General features: G+C 34.1%; 1 long non-coding RNA gene across 7 annotated transcripts; it reads right to left on the reverse strand.

The window, feature by feature from the left end:
- Window positions 1–5035: 5035 nt before the first annotated feature.
- On the reverse strand, window positions 5036–22559 carry LOC122237954. 7 transcript variants are annotated; one of them, XR_006216768.1, is made up of 8 exons: window positions 22427–22559; window positions 21563–21585; window positions 21341–21423; window positions 18435–18581; window positions 18172–18245; window positions 16244–17147; window positions 13315–13367; window positions 5036–7644 (listed from the first exon to the last, which is right to left on the reverse strand). It is a non-coding gene; the product is annotated as an uncharacterized LOC122237954 (long non-coding RNA). The 7 variants fall into 7 exon arrangements; XR_006216771.1 differs by having other exon boundaries at window positions 16244–16307; window positions 17057–18245; XR_006216770.1 differs by having other exon boundaries at window positions 16244–16307; window positions 17026–18245.
- Between the last annotated feature and the right edge of the window lie 2187 nt (window positions 22560–24746).

Raw genomic sequence — 24746 nt, forward strand, 5'->3', positions numbered from 1 at the left:
TGTCTATTTTGTGACCAGTCTCTTGTGCCTATATTTCAGTCATTATTTCAGGAAAATGATGTATGTTTGGGGGCGTTATTACATATCACAGTAGTACTTGGGTTTCTTTTTTTTCCTTTTTGTATCACATTACTGATTTTTGAAGAGATTATACATGCACGGGACACGCTTTTTTTATAGGTACGAAATAATTGACAAATTAAAAGCAACACTGCTTCCACAGACATTCTCTTTCTTTACTTGAAGACTAATAAATACAAGCTTGTCTTTTGTTTTCAGGAATAAGTTATCTATTGATTTGTTTCTTTAGTTTTCATTTTATCAAAATTATACCAGCTATTGTTGAAAGAGTTCAATAATTTAATGAATCTTGTACCAAACAACAGTCTCTTTCTTGTTCTACTCTTCCATATCTCGGTTATCAGTCCCCAGAGTTATCACGTTCAACATTTAGCTGTTTCTTTTGTTATTTACCTCTGTTTTCTAAATTTCATGTGTATTCAACTGTCTCTTGATTACTCAATCATAAACAGTATCTATGGGCTTCCCAAAATGGACAATAGAAGAGAAACCCTGGGCTTTACCCTTCTCTCTTTCTACCAAAGCACATATTACAGAAACGTATGCATTAACATACATATATTTATACACACACACACACACACACACACACACACTTTCATCCAATAGAATGATATGTCAGGTTGTTACTGTTTAGTGGTTAAGTCAATAGAATTTGCATTATTGTGACTATGTAAATATTATTCATAGCTAAGCCATTTAGACTATTCCATGTAGTTTATTAAAATTACATTTCATATTTTACTCAATTCTTTGTAGCTCTAGAGTTTAATTTTTCATTTGGTCACCTTTCAGTGTGGCTATCATTAGTTCATCTTCAAACAATCTTTAAATATGTTCTCAAAGGACCTAAACACATTCACATTCAGTTTAACTTTTTCTTGGAGGCATTCATCCTGAAGTCCTCTGTCCTCCAGCATGAATCTGAACCATTTGGTCTCTAGACTCATTGCCTACTGGTCATCCTGGGACTTCCTTCCTTTGCCCATCATCTTGCAAATTCCTTTCACTTCTCTTGTGTGGGAAAGCCCTCTTTCTAGTGTTCCCGCTCTTTCTCTTTCTTGTTTTTCTCACTCAACTAACTATTCAGGGCACAAACTCCAGTAGCTTCCTGAGGATATGTATGTGCATCAAGACCTTAAATATCTAAAAAATCTTTTTTACAAACTTCACACATGATTGGTAGTCTGGCAGGATGTATACACTATCTTGTCTCAGAATTTTGAAGACATTATCCCACATGCTCCTAGCTTCCAGTGAGAAGTATAGGGGCATTCTGTATCATGAGTCCTTATAGGTGGCCTGTTTTCTTTTTTAACCCTCCTTAAGAATTTAGGATATTTATATCCACTTTTTTGAAATTTTAAGATGACTGGTTTTGGTATAGATATTTTTTTTTTCCAGTCAGTGCTGTGGATACTCTTTGAATGCTTCTGGAGACTATTATTCAATTGTGGGAAATTTGCATGACTGTTAAATACAAATTTCAATTTTTTTCTCTTATATTTTTCTCAAATTCCTGTTATTAGATATTGGTACTTATGAATCCTTTAAACTTGACAAATTTTTCTTATAGCTTTCCTTACCTTTTGTTTTTTAAACTTTCTGGAAATATTCATTAACTATATCTTTGTATCTAGCAATACATGTCCAGAGTTAATTGTTTTTAAATATGTCCTTTATTATAGAATCCTACGTTGTTTCATACAGCAATACTTAAAAATTTTCTCTCTGAGATTTCTGTTTATGAAATATTCTCTACTTCCCCCAAATTCCTCCTTTCCCCTTTCTTTGTTAAGATTTTTTTTATGTTAGAGGGTTTCTTCAAATGTCTGATAATTCTTTTTCAACTCCTTATATGTAATAGTGAAATACTAAAATTTTTAGGATGTAAACCGAGGTTTTCAACTACTCTTACGTGCAAATTCTGAAATTAAATGAAATGAACTTATTTTTATGTACCGGTCAACATCTTGCCTTTTCAAATCTTTGTGGGAAGTGGATAACTCAATGTATTTTCTGACATGAAGAGATTACCTTAGTAGAGAAAACAGAGGCATGCATAATTAACAACTACATGGGGTAAGATAAAACAAAATTTTTATTTTGTTTTGATTCTTTTGCTTATCAATTGGAAGCTACTTAGGTGCTAATCCAGAGTGCAAGTTTCCTCTTGCCTCTCAATGTAAGTATAAGAACTTCAGAAGCTTGTATTTTTATGTTAAGATTTATGCATATGATGGCAATTTACATGAGAATAATGAAACAGTGCACAATTAAGGTGATTTTTGTGATTGACTTTCCAACATCGTTTCACCCTAAATGATTTATCATAGCCAATATGGCAATCTTATTCCCATGGGCAGTGATTTGCATACAACCCTATCCTGGCAAATGAATTGTGAACAAAAGTCCTATAAGGAGTTTCAAGTCTCCATATAGAATATGGAAAGAGATAATCCTTATTTCACTGGGTATTTTTGTATCTTAATATTTCATCCGAATCTACTACAGTCTTCTTGCAACTATGAACATAAAATCAAACAGAACATGGTAGAGAAGGTGAAAAGAACCTCATGTCTTCAAGTACATCATCGGACCAATATGTCAAACCATCCTGAACCAATGGCACAATATAGTTATATTAGATAATAAATGTTCTTTTAGCAATTTGAGTTGTGTATTCAATTACAAGCATCTCCCATAATACAATAAGTTGGTTTATACTTAACATGCAGATTATAGTTATTGATAGACAACTTACTGTATGAGTATGCTTATTTTCAATGTGAATGGCAAAAGATTATTCATATGTTGTGGTACAATAAAAGTAATTTAGTTAATTGAAGAAAAGAGATATTTCAGGCTATGATAATATTTCTGATTATACATAAATTTGAAAATGTACAGTTGAATGAGCTTTCTTTCAGGGAGATTCGAAAACACAATCCTACATATAAAATCTGGGAGAAAGAACTTCTAGATGGTAGAATTATTATAAATGTAAAATGTAGTACATTATGCTAATGTTTTAAAAATAGAGCCACTTTCTTTCGTCTTTTGTAGTGTCTACCACTTTGAAATAAAGTTACATAAACTATTTTTGTCAGAGTTTTTAGAGGACTGCACTGTTGCATTTTTAAATTAATAAAAAATAGTAGTTGTTAAAATTTATTACATTATTTTTATTTTGCAAGTGTTTTTGAATATTACATATATTACACTTTTAATTAAATATTGCATATTTAATCTTCATTATATATATAAAATGAAGCTGAGGAATTATATTATGATTAATATTATATAGATTAAAAAATCATGCAGAAAGTAATTAAGATATTTATACTAAATGGAAAAGTCATGCTTCGAACCAGCTTATGTGGTGATGATCTATTCCAAAGCTTGATAAACTTCAATGATGTTTTCAGTAATTTTTAATGATTCTCCCTATAATACTCTTTTCAAATAAATCTTCATATTAAATACAACATTTTGCCCTGTATTTGCTTCTCCCTCCTCTTTTCAGGTTTAGATTAATTTTCAGAGGGAATCTGGATTAGATAGTAACCCAGCAAATCCACTTAGAGTGGCACAGGTTTTGATTGCAGTAAATAAGTTGTCTTCAAAAAAAAATCTACATTATTGTTAGTAATAAAATCACAAAGATATAGATGAATAGAAATGCTGATTCTGTATCCAGGAATCAGTCATTTTGAGGGATTATACCATGATGTAATTTCTTGCCAACCAATTCAGGACTTTACTTAATATCTTCTTAATATAGAAAAGAAAATCCAGTTTCATGAAGAAATGGCAAACATGTCTTTGTGTATTTCAATATATCCTCTATCAGTAGTGCTTTCATTTGTTTAAGCCACACAAAGTTGTCAGTATTTGACCATTTGGGCTTACAAAATGACACTCGCACTGTGTTCAAACGGGCACATTTGGGCCTTTATTTTTGCCAAATCATCTGAAAAGAAAGATACTCAGAGTATCTAAGTCAAATTATCAGCCTAATTTATACTCATAACACTTTTAAAAATAATGATATTTATGTACACAAAACCTAATTTAATTTGGCATATTTAGTTTATGAACTTCTCTCTAATGGAAGACTCATACCGCAGTCTCATAACTGTAAGTAACAAAAGCTTGCTCAAGTACTTTTACCTGTGTAGATGATAAGGTTGTTATGAGAATATCACATCAATTTTTTTTGAGAAATTTAAGGAAGAACATTAGCATCACAATTTAATAATGCAGATATTTACTTTATAGTATAATGTCAGAAAATCCATAAATAACATATTTTCTAATTAAATGGCTCATTATGTAAAGAACCCAGGAAAATAACAAAAATAAATCCAGAAAACAACTTTTTAATTAAAACCTAAGTATTAAAATTTTCTTCAATTTTGAAGGCAGAGACCTTGTCCTAATCAGCAGTATATTCCTATCCTTCTCCTACTACCTGTACTTTGTATTTATTATGCACTTCACAGAGCTCTTGTATTATGTTTTGTATAAAAATGTTATTATGTTGTTAGTGATTCACCATAAATGGAAGTTGGGGCAGGCGGTGGGGAGCCTAGATAATAGATAAATATGTTAACAGTATATTTAATACTTTGCAAGTCATAAACTTCACCCATTTGCTTAATATAATAATATGCTTTTTTTGTAGTGTTTTATGTTTCTCTATGACTTTAAGTCACATTATTTTGCTTAGTTTTATTTTAAGGTTTTATACTGCATTTACTTGAAAACTATGTCAAAATCAGTTTTAGGAAAGCATTTCAAAATTCTGCATAAAACAAATAATTACAAAAACATTTTTCTTTATTGTTCATATATCCAGACATTAAAAGTTGGAAATTAAATATATATATGTATATATATATATATATATATAATTCCTTACAATATATTTCTCACAATAACATTAAAAATTCTTCAAATTTTAAATAAAAGCTTTATATAAAGATTAATTCTCCTACCTGAAAATTCATCCTCATAATATAATTTAGTGGTTTTTAGTATATTCGCAGAATAGTGTAGATATTACTATTATCTAATTCTGGAATGTTTCATCATCCCCAATTAGCAGTCTAGGGTTCTAATTTTTTTTTAATTTGAATTTGAATTTTTGTTTTTATTTTTGAGAGAGAGAGAGAATGCAGACTCCATACAGAGCTTGATCCGGGGCTCATTTCCAAGACCCTGAGATCATGACCTGAGCCAAAATCAAGAGTCAGATGCTCAATCAACTAAGCCACCCAGGCACTCCTGTAATATTTTTTTAAACCAAAAACAAACTACACATACAGATGGTTCCCGACTTAACAATGGTTCAACTTTTGACTTTTTGACTTTATGATGGTATGAAAGCAATACACATTCAGTTAGAAACAGTACTTAAAATTTTAATTTTGATCTTCTCCTGGGCTGGTGATAAGGCAGTGAAATACTCTTCCAGATGCTGGGCAGCAGCGGGCGAGCTGCACTCTGTTAGCCACTTGATCATGAGGGTAAAGCAACCAATACACTTACAACCTTTCCATACCCATACAACCATTCCATTTCTTACTTACTTTCAGTACAGTATTCAAAAGGTTACATAAGATATTCAGCAGTTTATTATAAAATAAGCTTTGTGTTAGATGATTTTGTCCAATTGTAGGTTAACCTAAGTGTTCTTGTTACCAAAACCCAAGTTCGTCTGCCTCTCGCTGGAAAGGCCAATACTCAAGAGATGAGTTTTGATTGGGAAAGAATATGAGTTTTATTCTGGAAGCTGAGACTTCATCTGGGGAGAAGTTGGGCTCTTGTCCAAAGGCCAACTCTCAGGTTTCTGCCTGGCCCAGAGATTTTTAAAGGTGTTCAATCGGTTAAGGGAGTGTAGTGATCTGTGACATTTCTTCATTTCCTGCAGACTTAACACCAGGTACAGCATCATCTCGGTGCTCAGAGGTTGTGCAAGAAAGTCTGTTTCCTTGGTACCCAGAAGTTGTACAAGAGTACTCTGTTCTTTCTACAAAAGAGGGCAAGGTCTACAGATGTACAAAGGGAAGCCAGTAAAGTCATTTGTGCGATCTTAAAAAAGAAAAACATTTTGCTAAAAGATTATTGAGTTAATCAGAAAGCTAAGGGGGATTGAAACAGACTTGCTGGCCTCTGTGGCCTGGCAACATTCTGGTCCTTTATTCCCCAAGGCCCGTAGTCTGCAAATCTCAAAGAAAGTAAATTCAGTCTGTTACAGATCAAGGATCTTAATGCAACAAGCAAGGACTGTGTTAACATGAAGCAAGTTAACCCCTGAGACCAGTGAGGTTGCTGTAATATTCTGTGTACATTTAAGGTAGGCCATGCTAAGCTATGGTGTTTGATCAGTTAGGTACAGTAAATACATTATAAAATTGGGTCATTTTCAATTTATGATGAATTATTGGAAATAATCTTATCATAATTTGCAGAAAATCTATACTTTGTTCTGAAAACAGAGCTAATACAAAAACTTAGGTCATCTTGATTTCCTAACAGAAAGCAATTCATGGGAGTAGCAATTTTCCCTCAGATATGTCTCTTCACCAACTGTACCAGCAGTTTTGACTTCGCTTAGAAGAAGACTTCCAAGAGGTAATACTACAAATTTTTTTTCTGAATGTTTTATACTATTTGGACTTGCAATGTCCATCTCCTTAAATATCTTCCTTCTATGTGTACAATAAATGTGGTAATTTAATGCATTAATGTCCCTGACTCTTTACCCTTTCTGTGTCTAAGGATTTTGTCATGTAACTTTGTAGTGTCCTCCCACTCAGCTCTTGAATTGCCATGTTGTTTGCTTTGAACAAAAAGATTTTAGCATATGCAATATAAGCAGAGGCATGAAATGAGCTTGGACTTTAGAGATATTTTCTTTTGTTATCTGCCATTCCCATAAACAAACAAACAAGCAAGCAAACAAACTAAAACATAAGTCTGCCCTAACCTACTGTTCCTCAGAGGAAGATGAATCATATTGATCAGAACCAATCCACAGACTCATGAGTCAGCCAGCTGACCTACAAGTGTATGAGCAAATCCAGCCAAGGTCATCCTAAACTGTCCAGCAGCCTATTGACACCACCTATGAAAGAGCCCAGCCAAGATAAGTAGTCTTCTAACCTGATCAATTCAGGAATATGAGCAATGCATGCTTGTTGCTGTATATGCTCTATTGAGATTCTGTAGTTGCTTCTTATGGAGTAGTATGGTGACAGCAGGTAACTGAAACAGTGAATAACTAATGAGAAATAAAAAGAATATGATATCACTTTAGAAATTCAATAATTTCCCAATCTATGGAAACTTTATATGGATAGAATTTTCTTAAATCATCATAATCAAAATCCTTTCTTGCTATAGCCACAGCAGTATGATTCTGCTGTCAGCACAGATGGAGTGAGCTGCTTAGAGAAGGGGATTAAGGAATTCCCTTAGTAGTTGGCTTAAGAGAAGGACAAATCTTCTCCCTTCAACCAGCAAAATAGCATCGAGTGGGGATATTTTCTTTTGGAGCTGAAAGACAAAATACACAGAAAATAACCACCCTAGAATCAAAGAAGACTTAAAATAAATGAATACTGGCATGGTTGTTATTTATAAAGATAAAAACATGTAGACTACTTTGGATAGTTTCAATGCATTTGACTATACTTCTGGGTGCTTCAATTTCAGCCACATGGGATGAAACATAATACCTACAATGTTAACAATTGTCAAAGCTTAGGTTCTGAGAAATCAGAGTATGGAAGTATCTTAGGCAACCAGAAGCAGAAAAATTAAGGGGTCAATTTGACTCTAAATTACTTAGAGTATAAGCCTCAAGCTGAGGACACAATACCAGTCAAGAAGTACAAAACACTTGCAAGAATGAAAGTAGGAAGCTGAGATAGGAGTTCTAAGCAGTGGAGACCCGGAACCAATGAACGAGACTATCTGGGGTGAAGCAAGATCTCTTGGGCTATTGGCACAAAGGAGAGACTGAAAACTCCATGGCTTTCTTTCATAAAACTCTAAGTGTTTGGTATATGCTGGTCTAAAATCGCAATTATGCCAAAGTATTTCTTCAAATGACATAATTCAGTTGCAGCAATTTTCACCCATGCATATAAATATGAGCATTTAGAAGGCCTTGATCTTCACAGTTCTGGATGGTCTAATACATATTAGAACTATCCTGGCCACTGTCCACGGAAGTGGACATATGTTTATAGAGGGTCTGAGATCCTAAATGAAACAAACTCCATAGCGACAGTAAGAAAAAAATAGGAAATTAATATTATAATTCAGCTACAATGTAGGTTAATTTTTTAAGAGTCAGTTGGGGAACAAATCTTTATTGTTGCACTGTTTCAGAATCAAAAAATATGCTGGAAGCAAAATTAATATTTTGCAATGCAGCCTATTTGTAAGTTGGACTGTAAATATATAGCTCTGTCCACTAATGCTTTCTACCTTACTGAGTACATGGTGTTGTATCCTGGCTGTGTTTTCTGTCCTCTGGGAGGACAGTACAGTAATTACTAAGGCCACTTAAGGACCATAAATGAAAGTCATTCAGTTATGATATTGATTCACTCATTAGTTCATTAATGCTATGAATATTGCCTGAGTATATACTATGTGCCTACTATCATAAATTACGTGATGTCAGTATTCTAGAACTAGGAATATCATCCTATGAAAGGTATATGTAGTGGAAAGATTAATAATGGCAACATATATATAATTTAAGAAAGGATAAGTACTACAAAGAAAAACACAATGAAAGTGAGTAGGTACCTGGAAAATACAGTTTTATGCATAATGATCCAGGAAAGCCTCTCAGAGGAATTAATATTTTGACATAAATTTGCAGAAAGTAGGATAATGATGGAATTGATCCTAGAAAAATAGTATACTAGTCAGAAGAAACAGTAAACCCAAATACCCTAGTAGGAACACATGTGGTTTTTCTGAGGAACACTTAAAAAGCCAGAAAGTCATTCAGGGCCCAATATCCTCCCTCAATTTTTGAAGTACAATATTCTCATCTAAAAGAAAGGATGAATCAAAGGAAAGATTCAGACATTAAAGTATATATCCAATTTAGAATTACTTGTCTTTAAAAAAAATTATTTCTATTTTGTCCTATAATAATGAAACTATCTTAACAAGCAGTTCAATATTCAGGTCCCATTTTTCATTAAAATGATTATAATGCCAATCCTATTTAAGACATTTGGCCACTCCAATGTTTGGGAAAGCGCAATCTCAAATGCCATGCTCACCCACAACAACGAATTACTCCATAAATATAAATGTTGGATTTTTGAGCAGTGATTAACTCATAGTATGGTTCTGTATGCTTTGATTACATATACTAACATATAGCCCTATAAAAATGATGTCTATTTTCCTCATATAACCAATTCCAAATTCCTCCTAATTAAAGACAAAACTTCACAAAATGGCAGTTAAAGCAACAATTAATCCATCTCCAAAATAAAAGTAAATAGATTACTTAACCAAGAGAACAATAGATTTAAACTGAATGACAGTTCAGAGTTAACATATTTTGCTACTAGAAATATACTCCTACAAAAGGTATGAAACATGTCTTCTTTCCTAACTCTTTATTCTTCCAACCCCACCAAAATAGACAGTACCACACACTCACCTGCCCTCTGGTTCAAAGAACCAGAGACTCTACCAATCAAAAGCCTGTGCATTAGTCTTCCCACTCTATGACTAATGTGCTATGCAAAACATCCGTTCATATCCTCTTATCAGTTTGAACTCAATGATTGTCATGAGACCACACACACACACACACACACACACACACACAGGGCTTACATTGTATCTTAGGAGACATTATCTCAACAATGAAAGTACTATAGGTAGAGGAAAAGATAAAAGGGACTGTGATAGTTTTTCATATTAACCAAAAGTTCAAACTGCCAGAAAACTAAGCTATGGTTTTTGTTTGTTATTATTATTCTTTGTGTTCTTTTCTTGTTTTCCACTTCATCTCAAACAAACAAAAAAAGCTACACTAGTTGTTTGGCTATTAGACCATGTATACTGGACTAAGAAGTATTTGGGAAGAGAAGTAGATATATGTGAAAAATGATTATGAGTATCATCAAGGTTAGTCATCTTACATGCTGGTAAATGGCTGGTAAAGTGATCTCTTTTTACTAGTAATGTATAGAGAGAAACAAATACATGTGCCTGAGAAAAAGGAAAAAAGTGAGATGTATTACCCTGCAGATGGGCATAACTCTGGATAGAACCTGAGGAATATTAGACTTGAACCACCCATTTAGATGTTAAAAGACCATTCAATTTCTAATACTGTTGGGCGGAGCATCTTAAAAATAGTCTGGGGAGGATAGAGTGGTGGGTGAGAGATGAGGCAGAATGCAGGAGACCAAAAATAGTAGAAGTAACACTTACATTGTAGACAGCAAGATATGGGACTGACACTGTGGGCAATCTGAAGAGAGGGTGGAGGAAAAGCTGAGAACAATTGAAAAACCCTTCTTTGAACACACACAAAAAAAGATTAAAACCAATCAAAAGTAAACTATGTATAGAGGATGAACAAAATAAGTCTAAACTGGAAATAATTCCAGTCTAAATGGGAAAATAAGTCTAAACTACAAGAATTATTGGTCAATTAGAACAAAAGCAAAATTATAATCAAGAAGAAAAGCTTTTTCCACCCAAAGAAAAGAAAATGTGGATGAGTCACGCTAATTCTAATTTTGATTAAATACGGTGGACTAAACATACGTTTCTGCTTCTATTCACAAAGAGCCACTGATATTATAGATAATTTGGGAAAGGGAAACAACACAAGAGGAAGTGAAACCTCCAACGTTCTGAAGGTCGGAAAAAGACAACCACCTGATGTTCTGGGAATACCTGGAAATCAAAAAGCAGAATGGATTGAATAGCTGGAGAATGATCTGAGGAAACCAAAATACTAGTTGTGAGAGTCCTCCCAGTCAAGCCCAGAAAGGCAAAACATTGAAAATGGCAGCACATACTAGATTTTTTAATTTTCTCCAATTTTGAATGGATCATATATTGCCCATTTATTTGTTTTAAATGAAAATTTCTTACCATGAATTAAATCAAAATGTCCTGGGCTTTGGAACTTGAAAACTCTTTTGGGGGAGCTCTGCAAGTGCATGTGCATATTTAAATTCCTCAGGTGATACTGAAGGACATTCCTGGTTATAGTTCATTACCTTCATGAGCAGTTGGAGTTGCTTACCACCAGCCCCTATCTTGAAGTAAGCTAATTAATCATTTGTTGAGTAGTATGTGAGTTTAGGTGAGGTCACGAGTTAAATATTTTTATTTACTGTGGGGAATAAGCTTAGGAATTCCCTGAGCTTGCACCGATGGGTTAACAAGGCATAAAGAAATAGAAAGCCACAAGATGAATGCATCCAAGATTAGGCAAACAATATTAGGTAAAAATAATGGTCTGTATATTCAAAAATATACAAATAATGAAATGTACTTTGACATCTGTCAAATACAAATTAAAGAGAAACTCAGTTGAAAAATCTATATTTTATTTTTTTTTCAACGTTTTTTTTTTTTTTTTTTTTTTTTTATTTATTTTTGGGACAGAGAGAGACAGAGCATGAACGGGGGAGGGGCAGAGAGAGAGGGAGACACAGAATCGGAAACAGGCTCCAGGCTCCGAGCCATCAGCCCAGAGCCTGACGCGGGGCTCGAACTCACAGACCGCAAGATCGTGACCTGGCTGAAGTCGGACGCTTAACCGACTGCGCCACCCAGGCGCCCCGAAAAATCTATATTTTAAAAGTTTTAAAAAATAACCTTCCATATTAACAAATTTTTATAAAACATATAGTTTCATAATACAAATATAGATATTCATAGGATTTAAATTACTAACAGCTTTAGTTTTCCTTATATATGCAAAAAAATGGAATGAGTTTAAATTCCTCTTTCCCTGCCCACCCCAAAACACACACACACACACACACACACACACACACACACACAACATAGCAACAAGAAAAAACAAAGACAGATACAAGGTGAGTATCCATTTTGAACCATAAAGGAGATGCTGGCCATTAAATTACACAATTGGAGTCATGGCTAAGATATAAAAGTGCAATGCATTATTATCTTCTGTTCATTATCAGTCAGAGTTAAAGAACCCCAAAATGAACAGAACTTCAAACTGTATTTAGACATTAGGAATCCCTTACCTTCTAACTATTGTTTACAGGATTCAAATAAGGAAAAGTCTTTGCAGTGGTGTTACTGACACATATGTCATAGTTGGGAGGAAAATTCTAAAATAGCAATCCTCATTTTGCTTTAGAATTGAAAACTAATAAAAACAGGTCCACATATGAAAAATTCAAAGAACTAATCTCCAGAATTTATTGAGATCAAATCATGTGAACCCCCACCCTGGTTTTTCCAATTCCCTAGAGAATCCCCCTACCACTGGCTTTGTACCTGAGTTTTAAAATTCAAGATTTGAATTTAATTCACTGAGCTTAAAAACAAAAGCTGTTATAATCTTTGCTTTGAGGATTTTAAAGAATTTGAGTTTTGTGGGAAGATTCTTCAACATTCAAGATTTGAAAAGTGTGAGAATTGCCACCTTTATTAGTGGGACCCTTTTCCCAGTGTTGGCTTAGGACAACGTTTCTCTTTCTTGAGTATGGATCAGAATCATTTGGAAAGCTGGCTGAAACCTAGATTGCTGGCTCAGATCCTGTGAGTTTCTAATTCAGGAGATCTGGGGTGGGCCCATAAATTTGCATTTGTAACAAGTTTCAAGGGCTGCTTATACACTTGATACACAGAACAAACTTTGAGAATCACTGGTTTAGGGTATGTATCCTTTAATTTATCAGCTCAAATTACAGACACAAGAAAAATAATTTGGGCTGATTTGATCTATATTTCCATCTCCAAAGAGACATATAGGTCCACATACTCTTATATTATAGAATAACAAATTTTACTTCTACTAGCAAGTATATGTTATGGTACGTATGTGCTTCTTGTAGAAAATGAAGTAAACCTGTGAATATTATCAGTGCTATTATACTCTAAAATAAGGCAATATTTTAGATTAGTAAATTGCTAGTTTTTAATTTTCTGTGTACTTTTAACTTCAAATGAAAATCTTACCTAAGATGATCTCCTGGGACTTTCCATTGACATCCTTTAAAGTGACTCATTGGCTGAAAATGCAGAGGTTAATCATTTTGATTAATTTCTAATTAGATCTACCTGTATTCCAGAGGAAATGATCAATGTTACCATTTGAAGAGGGCAGGCTAAGATCCAGCAACACTTCTAGAACATTTGCAGTTAATTTCTGATGGTTCAGTTTATGGACCTCACTGAAAAATGGTAAAACTCTCTTATTCCATCACAACTCATTAGAAAGTTTTTTTTAATAGAGAAAGCAAATATTTAATACTTTACCATTGTATCTTATTTTTTACTTTTTTGAAAATAGTGTTTAAAATCACTCAAGTTTGTAATTACTGTGAAAATTATTACTGAATACAGTGAAAGATAATCTCAACCATATGTACCAAATTTTTGAAAAAATCAAGAATTTCACTTGCAGATTAAATTTTAACAAGTTTGGGATACTGAAAGTAGAGCTGGAATGGTTTTGAAATCTGAAATTGATTTACTTTCAAGCAACTTTCAGTTTGATTCTCCTAGGCAATTTACAACAATTTAGGGATGTGGTTATACCAAGTATTACTGCAGAGACTGGGGGAAATGCCAGAAAACAATTGAATTCCATTTTGGGGGTAAGGGGAGTATTTTTACTAAGAAAAATAAAATCAACCTAGGACAATATTGTATTTCCCCAGTGCTGCAACATGGAGAATGAGATCCCATGAATAAAATCTTGTCAATCATTCCAGTTAAATATTGTAGTTTTGATTATTTTGATTTTTAAAAAATATAACATATAAATATATGAAACATACCATAGGATACATGGTGTTTTCTAGTTTTACATAGAATTCCAAATTTAAAAAAATGAGAATAAAAATAGTTTTGTAAAATTTTACAATGTGCCCCAGTAAATGTAAACAAACTCAGAATTAAAATATGGCTTCCATAACCAGGTAATAAACTAAGCATGATGATATTATTGTTACATATTTCTACAGGAAGGAACATTGAAGATATGACTAGCAGAAATTAATTCTAAAACCTCCAAATATTAAACCCATACCAAAAAGTCTCATTTGTATCTGTATTTCCTATATATTTACAACTCTACTCTTCCATCATTTCCTTTAGTCTGGCTATTGATAACTTTAATTTTATTTATCAAAGAGTTAAAATTTCAGTTCTTGTTAACAATGGATTTAAATCCTCATCCACAAAATACTACAAAATTCTTCCAAAAATCTCAAATATAGAAAAATTGTCTACCTTTACACAATGACCCTTCTGCCATGTTGACTAAAACAGTTTCTGCACACACTTGACAAATCTGGATTTTATGTGTTGTCTATGCTTAACACAATTTCCCAGTAGAAAAATGTAGTGGTACATTTGAGTGAATTTATTATATGTTAAATTCCCCTTCCAAGGTTTCTGAGCCAGCTGATGGGTCTTGTGAAATATACTGATCAGATATGCCTTGAATCAAAATCACGATCCTCTTGTCAGATGCAATATAACTTTTTCATATACTTTGAATTACTGTGATTGAGACTTTTCTGTTTTGACGAATCTGTTTGTGCCTTTCTCAAGGAGTAGTTGGTGTCTCTTTAATTGATACTATCTTACAAACTAGAGGTCAGGGCCTCACCTTCTACCCACTGATCATAATTGTCTTTCCATCCATCAACATGTATCCTCAAGAGAAAATGCATAATTCAAGTTACTGTGACTACACATACTAATTGTGGTCTCATAAAAATCTATCCCTTTTAATGTTATTCCCATGTGATAGCTATAATTTGAAACTTCTGTTTGAAAACAGTGTTGATGGTTCTGTGATGGACCCAGTTTCTTTAAAGTGTTTAAAACATTCAAAAAGAGTTTTTGTATAACTTCTGAGTAGAATAAACTCAATTATGTTAATATCACAGGAGCCAAGAGAGAAAATAGAAAGGTAAGGTGCATATGACAAAACCAATTAGACTATTGATCCCAATCACAAGAATCCATCAGCCTGCACATTTCTAATGGTTTACAAAACATACCACAAAAAGATTTACTGAGTCCATATTTTTCTATATTATTTATTCTTTAAACCAGTTTTACTATGTTCTACTTATTCTGTCTTAAGAAATAAATGTTTCAAAATGTCCATCCTATTTCTTAATAATATCATATATGTTGAATCAATGGTCTATATCTCAAGATCAGCCAAAATGACAAATTAATTGGCCATATATATGGTTTCAGTTTTATCTTCACTTTATTTTGCATGGGTGTACATCTTTCTTCAATTACACTTTCACCTTTATTACTCATGTTTGACTTAAAGTGCCTTGTCAACCATTTGAACTCTCATTCAAAGACTGAAAGTCTTGCACACTTTCTGAAACTCTTTTTTGAAAAGTCAGGCAGAAGCATTTGGCATCATTAAGTCATTCCACTAGAAAAGCTTTCTAATTTGTGTACTTTTATTAAATTGTTCTAGGGTGGACAAGATTTTCCCGCACTCCCAACACATGAACCAACGTGAAGAAAGTCATAACTACGTATATTGTATCAGACATCCAAGTTCAGTTCATTTCCAATGACTAATATCTTAATAGATCAATAAAATTAACAAATTTCTTACTTACAAAAGTCCAAAACATTGTGGTATGTAAGGAAAACTCTACACGGCTTTTCTCATGCTTTCTGAGCTATTCCATTGGCAAATCCTATTGGTGTGTGTTTAACGCAAGTAACAATTTGATAAGGCTACTGCTAAAGCTCTTATATAATCAGAAGTACCATGGAGACTGATGTTGCTTTAGTTTTCACTGGATTCTGCAAGGTGGCATGATATTGAGCATACGCTGCTAACTTAGCAACTAGGCCTGTTTCCGAGGAAGTCTTGCTTTCTTTGATGGATGCTTACCTGTTATCTGAAGTCTGGCCAAAACTCTTGGGAGTTTGATGAATATATTCTTGAACATGAAACACTGCAAGAATACTTTGTTTTAGAAGAAAAACATTCTGTACACCAGCTATTCTACACAGTGTGCTAGCAGCTTTGCCAGATCTATCATCTGGATATGTATAGGTTGTCAGTTAATGTTTTATAATTGTGATTAAAAGGTAAAGAAGCAACTTCTTCGTCCTTCTCATCAGAGCTTGAGCTGCTACTTGAATCCTCCCACAGCTACCACATAACTTTCAAAAATCTTAGGTAAATCTCTTCCTTACAGATCCTTTCAGTCACTTTTCAAAAGGCTACAGGGGAGATGGTTGCTTTGGGTAAACTTATATAACTCTTAACATCTCTTCTGACTCTAATCCTTTATGTTTTCTGATGGTGTCTCAAGAGTAGGGATTGTCCATGCCAGGGCCACTGACCCTTCTCCCCATTCAGGGGGCAGACTCTTCTCCTCAAGACTGTATGACTTCAGCAGAGTTCTGCTGGACCCCTCTAACTTCTTTGATTGTTTCAAGACAATGAATCATATAAATATTATTTTTATATTAGAAAGTCATTTATTAGTTATCTATTGATACATAACAATTTAACCCCAAAACTTAGCTTAAGCCAACATTTATTATCTCACACAGTTTCTACAGGTCAGGAATTTGGAAGAAGCTTAGCTACGTGTCTCTGAGGTGAGTCTCAAATAAGGCTGTGAACAAGCTGTCTACTAGGGCTATAGTTACCAAAAGACTTACGTGAGGATGAGGGATTTACTTCCAAACTCACTTGACTGCCGGCAGTAGGTCTCAGTTTCCACTGGCTTTGGACAGTAGTCTCAGTCCAGTTGCCACATGGACTTCTCTGTAGAGTTTCTTATCTCATGGTGGAAATGAATCAAGAGGAAAAGGCATGAGAAAAGGCATGGCCAGGATGGAAACTGTAGTGTCTTTTATGACAGAATCTCAGAAGTGACACACAATCAATTCTGCTGAGTTCTACTTACCACTCAAACTTAGCCTAATGAAACATGGAAACAAATCACATAAGGACATGAACATAAGATGTGGATAGCATTGGGAGCCATCTTGGAGGCTGGCCATTATATCATTTAAGCATAAGTTTAAGATGTTAATATTCCCAGTTTTTAAATATAATTCTTCAACCATTCTAGGAAAAAGAAATTTTAAGAGCATTATAAGCAAAAAATAAGAACCAATAATTGATTGAATTAGATGAAGAAAAGTAGGAAATTTTAAACCTAGAAGATATAGAGATTTTGCATCTATGTTTAGGACTGTGATGATATAAAAACATCAAGAAAGCTGATTTGGACAGACATAAATGAATTCTGTTCTGACAATGGTGTCACGTAACAATAGCTACTCAGGTAATATATATTTGTATTTGGAGATTTAACACTGTGTCCTTCAGACACAAAAATGAAACTTTGGGTATTTTTATAGTATGGACTCTAAAGTGGGTGGAATATAATCTATAAACAGAGGTGGGAACCAAATAATTAAGAAACAGAAGGAAAATTATTGGAAGAAAAGAAAAGGCCAAAAAAAGAAAAAAAAAGACAACACATCTCATGGATGAGACGGAAAAAGGCAAATCACTACATTTTGGTTCATGGTGTCATGAGAAGAAAGGAAGTTCCAAGAACCAGTTTATAAACATCAAGGACAGACTCACATCCCCAAATAAGAAAACTGGTCCCTTGTCAAGCTGTCATGAACTGAGTGCTACTTACCTCTGGCATCCAGGGTTCCCACAATATTATTAACTGAGATTAATATTTATGAAGCTTTCATTCCCAGTTTGAAAAGAAAATAATTTCTCCAAACTTTTAGAGCAGTAAACAGCAAATGTAATCATAAAGCAGATCGCGTAGCATTCACCTTCTGTCAGCACGTCACTGCCTTCAGCTGTAAAACTGATTGACGCGATTCCAAATGGAAAAAGGTATGGGAGTCTGAATATAAAAGGAAAACATTTGACTGTGGATTCAAAATATATGAGATGAGAAAATATCTGAATATATATACTTCTGCTTAACATTTATTGAAACAAGCTAAGATATTAATAACATTTTGATTTAAATGTCAAGTGTCTTTTTATGCTATGTTACAAAGGGCTGCTATTTATTTTATCTTTTTCTTACCCAAAGTCAACTTGAAGAGGCAGGTGTGAAATTGTCTCTCCTCTTGGCCATTGCAGGATTACTTGTGGAATGTCTTCAAGCAGCCCTTTCCCCCTAACTCCCAGACCCTCTGGAGACATAACTGGGAGCGTGGAGTGAGGAGTTGCCCTGCAGGAAAGTGACAAGCTGTGTGAGCAAAATCCACTAGTCCCGGACAAAGGAGGGGACAACTGAGCATTTAAGCCATTCAATATCAAGATATCAAGATATCTCAGAAATCTCAGAGTTCCTGAACCTAAATACAGAGTAACTAGTAAGTTATATGGCTGGTTTCAAACCCAGGTATACCTGATTCCAAAGTGCATGCTTTTGGCCCCCACCTGACAAAGGATAAACATTTAAATAATCACTGCTAAGGGTGTCTGTGTGGCTCAGTGGGTTCAGCATCTGACTCTTGGTTTCAGCTCAGGTCTTGCTCTCAAAATTTGTGAGATCAAGCCCCCAGTCAGGCTCTGTGCTGATAGCATGGAGCCTCCTTGGGATTCTCTCTCTCCTTCTCTCTCTCTCTCTCTCTCTCTCTCCTCTCCCTTCCCTCTTACCCACCTTGCATGCTTTCACTCTCCCTTTCAAAATAAATAAATAAACATAAATAAATAAATAAATAAATATTCACTGCTAACATGATTAAAATTAAAAAGTGAAAACTGGAAAAACACAAAATTATTAATGACAAAAATAATAATTACTGCCATCATTGCTTTAATAACAATAAATATGCATTAAGTACCAGTATATGACCAGGGCTCTTCCATAAATGATCTCTTCCTATAGTCAAACATTCATATAAGGCTAGAATAACCTCATTAGGGTAATAATTAATAATCCTTATTAGAATAATAGTAATAGTTACTTATAATTAATTATCCTTATCATCCCAGAATTACAGATGAGCAAAGTGAGGTACAGAATGTCGAAATAATGGACCCACAGTCACATAACTAGTAAACAGAGGAGCTAAAATTCAAAACCATGCCTGTATGACTGCAGTTCCTACATATTTGAGCCCTAATCTGTAGAATTCTACTGCCTGCCACCACTTGAACCCAACTGTTTTCTTTCTCAACGAGGCTCTTATATTTTTTTTTGTTTCTCTGTATGTGTACTCAAATAATCGTATTCATATTAAAATATTCAAAAGTAGTATTCATAATGTACTTAACATTTTGTGCTGCTTTTTTCTTCTAGCCTTCTCTCATAAGCTTTTCCTACATTCTCCTTCAATTGTCATAATTATATTTTATTTTATTCATGCATAACATTCTATACAGTAATGTTCTAAGACTGAAAAAGCCATTCTTCTATGATTTGACATTTCATTTAGCTCGCATTCAATTTTTGCCTGACATAAACAATTCCATAATAAATTTATACATGTAACTTTTTTTAGTTATCAAATTATTTTCCACGCTAAATTTTCAGGAGAGAGTCTTAAGTTAAAGTATATGAACGTTTGTGCGACTTCTTATACATAACAAAATGCTTTCTTGAAACCTCACTGCAGCATTCTCCAACACTAACACCAAAGAGAAATATGAATAAAACAACTATTAAGAGAAGTAGTTTTGTTTTTATTCATGACTATATATATCCCGATGTTGCTGGAATGGGCCCTGAAATGCATATAGTTTGAGAGTGTGCATCCAGTAGAAATTACGGGTATATAGAGTTGCCATGTTTGCTCTGTACCCTGAGCCTGAGCAGCACATGTGACTAGCTTGCCAAGTCTTTCTTGTAATCAGAGGCCACTGAAGAGCACACCTAACTGACCCTGAAGTCAATGGGGAATACTCAACCTTGGGCTCATTAGCATCATGCCATAACCAATAGAGCTAATTTTCCAACTAATGCATCACAGCAGGTACTTAATAAGTTCTTGTTTACCATCTAAGGTCTTTTGCTCGATCCCATATGCCCACATTCTCTCCTGCTCCTCAGAGTCCCCAGTAACCTCAAACTACAAATCTTACAAACACATTTTCATTTTCTCTAAGAGCTTCACAAAGGCCCAACTCTCTTAAAGATATTTTCATTTTGGAAAGTACAATGCATGGATTTTATTTTGCCAACATTTTCTAAGCTAGTATTTTTATGATTTTATGACCTTTTATCCATGGCATTTTACCTCATCTCTCTTGAATTTCTGAATTTGAAACTAATTCTCAGTACTGCAAACTCGGACACCATTCTAATTAGTGAGTATATGCAATAAAATGTAAGTATTTCATATACTTTGACAACTTAGTTTTGGAATCAGTCTTACTTTGGTTATTTTCTTAGGTAACATCATTTTCTCTTTCTTAGTTGAGTCACTGCAGCTTTGGGGGCACAAAGAACGTGCTCTCTTGATTGGACATTGACCTTCTCTGCAGAGTGCTGATAGAGTATTGGAAAGATATTGCTGTCAACCAGCTATTCAGAGAACAACCAGTGAGGAAAGAGCCTGAGCAGAACATGAAGAGACTATAAATGCTGTTGAGAAATCGTGAAAAACTGCAGAAATAATTTAGGCATTTTTGCAGAAGGCTGAGTTCCTATATTGTGTGGGCAGATTCAGGGGCCAGGTACATTTTGTTTATTGCTGCTAACATGGGGACTCATTTGAGGTACAGACACAGCTGTAATATTAATGTAGATGTCAATATGTAGACAAAGTATATAAAAGATGTCGACTGATGACATTAAGTATACATCTGGTAGTAAGCTGAAATCTGATCTCTACTTCTACATTTGTATGGACTTGCTCATAATATGGGGACTACAAGTGCTTTTTTCTCATTGAAAAATAAAATATTTTTCTTGTTTTTGACACATGTGAACTAAATATAAGCAGCATTTAATTATGGTGAATTGATATTTTTAATACTTACCTGAAAAAATCTGATTTGAAATGGTCTTCAATGATATACTCAGACCAAACAATCTGTTTCCAGGACTATTTTATATTCAGTTCCTACAAGGAAGCAAGCAAGGTATCAATTTCAATGCAGAATCTTCTACACCACTGTGATCTTATTACATCACCTCTTGATTATCCACAGATTACACATGTTATAAATAAGTTATGACCATTTGTGGTTTAATCCTCTTACCTCTGAGTTCTGGTCTTAGGCATCTAAAAAAAAGGGGGGGGGTGTTGAGAAAAGAAGACAGAGGATAGAGAGAGAAACAGAAGAAGGGACAGGAGAAGAAATATTTATTTATTATAAATATTTTTATAATAGTTCATATGTGTTTTCACATGTTATTATATTGGCTGTAGTATAGTATTCATCTAAGAATTACTTGAAGTTCACACAGATTTGAACTCTAACATGAATTTGTGGGTATTTATTATTATATCATGGTGTGAAATATATTGGTAAAGTCTCCAAACAACAACAGAAGACCCCTAACACATGGTAGTCTGAGAAGTTGATATGCCTGCTCTCAGTATATAACAGTTACATAGAAATGTAGAAAAATTTTGGTGATCAGATTATTTAGGCTTTTGCAATTCAAAGTATGTTCCATGGACCAGCAGCATTACATTACCCAGGAGCTGGTTAGAAGTACAGAATCACAGGCCCTGTCCCAAATTGACTAAATCAGGAATAGCACTTTAATAAGATCTCCCAGATGATTCATATGCTTATTAAATCTGAAGAAGAATTTATCTGGGTGGATCTCCTTATTTCTAAGCTGAAGACACCAAAGGTCAGAGAGAGTAGATCAGTTGTGCAAGTAATGCCATTTAACAACACAGTGAAGGATCAAAATACAATCTATTCTCACGAAGCCAAACCCAGGTTCTTTCCGCTAAATTGCACTTGTCCTCTGAACTACTTTAACACACACACGGACATACACCCTTTCCTTTCTCCAAAGTTGTACCAATGAAACTGATTTATAACTGACCCCGTTTTACAGAGAAATCAGAAGCCATCCGTGGCAAACAGACTTATATTTGTCCTTACCTCTCCTCCCTCTTTTAGGCAACATTAGACCTGGTGTCTCTCTTCTTACCCAATCCACTTCACCTATCTGTATTCAGAAGCCCATCCTCCCCAACTTCTCAGGAATTTATGCTCAGAAAGTCTTCTTCATACAGACTCCATAGCTCACTCACAACAACCTCCTTCCCATTTCAACTTCCTTCTTCTTGTAACAAACTATGTCTTCATTTCCTTTGGCAACTAAGCCTTTTGAAATATGTTTTTTCCATGTTTATTACTTTCATGAGCAAGAAAACTACATGTTCATATACCAAAGTCAAGCTTACCAAACAATAATTCAATTATATGTCATTGTTTCAAACACAGAATACTGCTATCTTGTGGATGCCAATTGATAGCACAGAATTTTCCAAAACGGGTGCCGCAACACATTTGTTCTGGGAAAAGCCAATGTGTTCCTCTCAAAAAGGCCAACTACCTGCATGGTAGGTGGTAACTACCCCCAAACACCTCCACAAAATGCAACTCACTATAGCATCCATATAGACATTAACACTGACTTTAGCATGTTCTAGGATTTGTGCAGTACTGTGATAAACCTTTTAAACTTTGTTTTCTCAGCATACCCCACACTTATTTAATCATTGTTAGTTTGCTGTTTTGTTTCACTTAGCTTTTTATTTCCAAGGGACACTTCATGAGACAATGTTCTGTGAAATATCAATTTTCTAAAACTGTATTACAAGTCTATAGAATATTTTTCAAATCATATCTGTGTATAAAATGTTTGGCTTATTTGCTGCTACAATCTTTCTTATTGAATGTTGACATTGTCATGAATATATAGAAGATTTAAAAAACATTTTTTTTTACATTTATTTATTTTTGAGAGACAGAGAGAGACAGAGCACAAGTGGGGGAGGGGAAGAAAGAGACACAGAATCTGAAGCAGGCTTCAGGCTCTGAGCTGTCAGCACAGAGCCCAACGCGGGGCTCAAACCCATAAACTCTGAGATCTTAACCTGAGTTGAAGTCGGCCTCTTAACTGACTGAGCCACCCAGGTGCCCCTAGAAGATTTTCATATAGCAAATCTAAGGGCTCATTTTAGTACATATGAAGTATCAGTAATCCAGATACAGTAAAATCTTGGTTTGCGAGCAGAATTCATTCCAGGAACATGCTTGTAATCCAAAGCACTAGTATATCAAAGCGAATTGCAAAAACCAATCAGTCATTCGTGATAATGTGACACTGGCATCACATACTATTACTCATATTGCAATACAGCACTCATTTATCAAGTTAAAATTTATTAGAAATATCTGCTCATCTTGCAGAACACTTGCAGAACAAGTTACTCGCAATCCAAGGTTTTTACTGTATTTTATTTAAATTATTTACAAATAATGTAAAAATAGAGTGCATGTTAGTATCAGGTAATATGTTTTATTTACAGCTTTGTGTAATTCACTTAAACTCTTGTAAATGACTAACTTCAATTTATGAATTTTCTCACTTAGTGACACATGAGTGCATCTTTTTAAAAAACTAAAACTTAAAGCAAGCTTTATATCTTTAATGTGATAGTGTCATTTTGACTTGCTTTTATACTCTAAGGTAAAATAAATGCGCTTGTTTGAATGGATGGAAAAATACCCCAGAGTAAATGTTAATTTGATTAGTCCATTTACAGGTCCTTTTAGGTTTTACATATGACAAAATTAATCACAAGGCAAAGTTCGATCTTGTCCATGACATAGTCATTCAAAAACACTCCATTATCAATGGGTGTTTTTAAAAAAAATTTTTCAGTTCTTTAAACTCTTATTAAGGAGCTATTGTGAAGCAGATATTTGTTCCAGGTGCTGATGAAACGAGGATAAATAAGACATTGTTTTTTCCTTTAGAGGTTTATAATACAGTAAACAAAATATAAGCATCTCATCACAGCCCGGTGTGATAAGTACTAAAACAGAAGTATGCAGAAAGATTTTACAAGTGTTTCCATTGTGTCCTTTAATTACTTTCTATAACACTAGCATTTGCAATTTTCTTCAGTGTATGAAACAATACAGTCTTCCACTTTTCTATTTTTTATAAGGCCCTCTTGCTCTCCAAGCTAAGCTTATGAAAAAGCCAATGTTAAATTTTCCTTCCCTGTAATGATGTTACTATCATTAACAGAGAGTTGAGGAGAGTACATTTATTAACTTGCTTTGAACTAAAGCAAAAATAGGAGTTTTTACAAAGGCATTGCTTGTTTTGATCTAGGGACCCTGCACTTTGATCTGTCCTTACTTTGAAGATGATTCTAAAAGGAAATTTCAGATATACTCAGGT

The sequence above is a fragment of the Panthera tigris genome, chromosome B1 (genome assembly GCF_018350195.1).
Source record: "Panthera tigris isolate Pti1 chromosome B1, P.tigris_Pti1_mat1.1, whole genome shotgun sequence".
Classification (NCBI taxonomy): domain Eukaryota; kingdom Metazoa; phylum Chordata; class Mammalia; order Carnivora; family Felidae; genus Panthera; species Panthera tigris.